This window comes from Lathyrus oleraceus, unplaced genomic scaffold, assembly GCF_024323335.1.
Source record: "Lathyrus oleraceus cultivar Zhongwan6 unplaced genomic scaffold, CAAS_Psat_ZW6_1.0 chrUn0120, whole genome shotgun sequence".
Lineage (NCBI taxonomy): Eukaryota > Viridiplantae > Streptophyta > Magnoliopsida > Fabales > Fabaceae > Lathyrus > Lathyrus oleraceus.
The window spans coordinates 72,501-76,468 of NW_026112511.1; positions in this window are offsets into that span (position 1 = coordinate 72,501).

Here is a 3,968-nt window from a genome sequence, read left to right on the forward strand (position 1 = left end):
TGTTGTTCTTCATGCCTAGCGCGGAGGAACCGGCGTTGTTGTATGCTACCATTTGCCTGCGTGCCTTGGCATTGTGGGGTGTGGTACGTCCTGCGATGTTGGATCTTGCTGTCGTGGGGGCGTATGAGTGGTATTGCAATTGTTTGTGTTTGCTGGCTCTATGCTTTTGCATGGAACGGTGAACACCACAATCCTAGTTGTAGCGGTGTATTCGTCGCTATATGATCTATCGATTAAATCATAAGCTATGAGATACATTGAAAATTTCGAGTCGCCACCGCACTTTTATTTATCCAAAGGATTGGCTAAAAAGCGAACAAAAGCCTAAGAAGTTTTACACGTAGAAAACTAATAAAAAGATCAGAGATTCTGGGTAAGGGGTAAATTACGCAATGGGAAGGTGTTAGGCACCCACTACGTCCTAGGTACTCCTAGGGAGCCCTTTTCACACTTGTTATGCTAAATTAATATTTGTTATGACAAAAGTATTGTGCAAACATGATTGGGATGATGAGAAAAGAATATACAATTTTTATTATTATTGGGTTCGAACGGATGAACCCGTTGCCTACGTACCTTCCATCAAAGGTAAGGATCAGAACGCCGTAGTTCGGCTAAAAGATTTCCAAAAGTGGGTTAGGTTCAATTTTAAACACAAGCACTGAGGCTTTTCATTATCAATGGGAGAACACTCGACCAAAAAACAACATCCACCATGCGAGGATAGCTTCGACGTACTAGAGGGGTTAGCCCTGTTTGCAGTACGGAAGTCTTACTGTCGACTCACTAAGGATAGGCAGGATTTACATCAACCACAAAGATAATTGAAGCCTATGGCTAATGCGAAAAGATTAACAATGGACTGAGCCAAGACAATTGAATGAGTGAAGTTAATTGATTGTGATTATGAAAGTGAAGTCAAAGTATGATTAAGATTGATTCAGATAAGTATTATGAAATGAGTTTGAAAAAAAGTCAAGGACATGGGTCCAGGTTTTTAGTTAGAAAACATGAAGATGTTTGCACAACACTTATGTCAAGTTTAAAAGATAAAGTGTGAAAAGTCTAGGACATAATGAATGATGAATGGATGAAGATGGAAAGTAAAACTTCTTAGAAGGTTCACTTCTTGAGATCATATAGCAGATGATTCAAGTGTGTCCTTTGGAATAGCAATGGATAATAATAAACAAACAAAGCAAAGGCGGATATCGGATGCCAATCAATGGTCTTATACCAATCTCCTAAAACAAAATGGGATATCAGATGCCACTCAATGGACTTACACTAATCTCCACAGGCAAAGAAATAAAAGCGGATACCGGATACCAATAGATGGATTTACACCAGTCTCCTAAAACAGAAATAGGATATCAGATGCCACTCAATGGACTTACACTAATCTCCTCAAAAGAAAGCAAGAATGAAATATGGAACGTCAACTGCCAATCTATCTGGACTTAGGTTAACTCCACAGTATGGTCCTAGGAAATCCAATGCCACGTTGCAGGGACTTACAGTGGATCCTCACATACAAGAACAAAAGCAACACATGATCATAGGAATGCAAATGCCAACTTACAGGGACTTATAATTGCAACCTCTCACACAAACAGAGAAAGCAAATCATGATCACAGGATGACAGATGCCAACTTACAGGGACTTATAACTGCAACCTCACATACAAACAGATGAACAAACTATGATCACAGGAAAGCAGATGCCAACTTACAGGGACTTATAACTGCAACCTCACATACAACAAACAGATCAAACTATGATCACAGGACAACAGATGCCAACTTACAGGGACTTATAACTGTATCCTCACATACAAACAGATAACAGAAGATATGAGTGACCAATGAGGTCTTACACTCTATCCTTCCATGTCATAGGAGCAAATGCCAAAGCAATGGACTTACAATTGTCCTCCATGGGCAAACAACAATGATAGCATCACAAAACAGATGAGATGATCATGCACTAATGGCAATTGATGATGATGATAGATGCATAGCATACAGGCAAGCAAGTGCACATGAAGCAATCAATCAGTCAATGAATATCAAACAGCACACTCTATAGCCAAACAATGGGGGGCTCACACAAGAGGGCTTGACTTTGAAAGTCCACTGTAATGGGTAAAGGTCGCTCTTAACTTGGCCATTGAGGGGCTCAAGTGAAGCAGATGAAAAGGAGATGAGGGGTGTGCCTCATTGCTTCAATCTCATATCAGAGAGAGCATCAAAGAAAGTGTGGGAGTTCAGAAAGTAGGAACTCTCTCCACATTATTGACTCGATTAGATCTTGGGTATTTATCTCATTGCTTCAACCATGTAATGGGAGCAAAGAGAGGACACACTGAATAGTGGGGGATAGATTGCTTATCCCTACCTTCCACCAATTGCCTTACTTGAAGGACTTTTCCTGCTTAGGACAAATATAAACAAACACAGGCATTGCCTCTTAAGGAGGACTTCAGACAGTTTGCCCGGTCAAATAACAGACCGGGTCTCCAGACTACATGAAGAAGAAGTATTTATACCTCAAAGCAAATGCTAAAAAGCAAAGCAAGCAAGCAAGTTCAAAGAACTTAAGCAACTAAAGTACCTGAAAAAGTCAAACTAATTAGTAAACAGATCAATAGTCAAAATCAAAAGGAAATAACCAAAAGTCAACCACAGAGGGACCAATTGTGCAAGGCACAAAGACTCAAGCATATGAGTCACCTACAAAACAAAAGTTAGCACAATATAAACAATTCAACTCAAACACATTAGAATGATCCTCAAGGCATTGGTGCTTAACCTGAAACAGATGAACTCAACATAAGCTTAGAAGACCACTAGGACTAGCCTAGGGTCAAAGATGAAAGAAAAAGTCAAGGCAGCAAGGAAAAGTCAAACCAAACCAAGTTTAAACATTCAAGAAGCATTCTCAATTGGATTCATAACTATATCATGCATCATGGTCATTTCATATGCAAAAGGATGCAAAGCATAGCAAAGGAAGCATGCAAAAGTCAACAGCAAAGACTTCATTCAAAAGTCAACTCAAACATTTTCAAAAATCATGAAATAAATCACACTCAATCCTAACATCTAACATGGTATACATGCAAAATTTCATGGCATTTGGATGAGAGGAAGGCAGTCAATGAAATTCATGAAGTCAAATCAGATTCAAGTAAGCATGGTGAAAGTCAACAAGCATAGGTCAACTTCAAAAAATCATATCAATTTGAAAACAGAAGAGAAATGAATGAGATTAACACCAATGCAAAGCTAAAAGAGTCTAGTTATCACATATGAAATTTCATGGACATACAATATGATTTGAGAATTTCACAAAAGATTTGGCAAGGCATAGCACAAAAAGTCAACAAATGACCACATAGGGAAGAAAATTCTCAATCAAATGGAAAACAGCAAGATTAATTCCAAGAAAATTCATACACAAACTAGACATACAAAGGATGGTTCATGCAAAATTTGAAGTGATTTGGATAAGAGGAAGTGTGTGAACAAAATTTGTGAGAATGCATGATCATGGTATAGCCCCAAATGCAACACACAACTTCAAAAAATCATAACTATCAATCCACAAATGATAAATGCACAAACTTTATATGGAAATGAAGATCAATGTGTCTATTTTCACCACAAAAAATTTCAAAGGCATTGGATGCAATATGACAATTTCACAAAAGGAATGGAACAATGTATCATTTTGGCATACATGTTGAGAAAATAATTGTCAATTAAGAACCAACCAATGGAAAATTAATTAAAATTCACCATAAAATTCTAGACACATTCATGAGTATGAGGAAAAAATTTCAAGATTTTTGGAATAAAAATGAATGAGAAATTAATTTGTGAAGTTGGGTGAAATTATGGGTGAAGTATGAACACAAGGCATGGCATGATGGTCAAACATAAGTCAACGGGTGGCAAAGATGTAA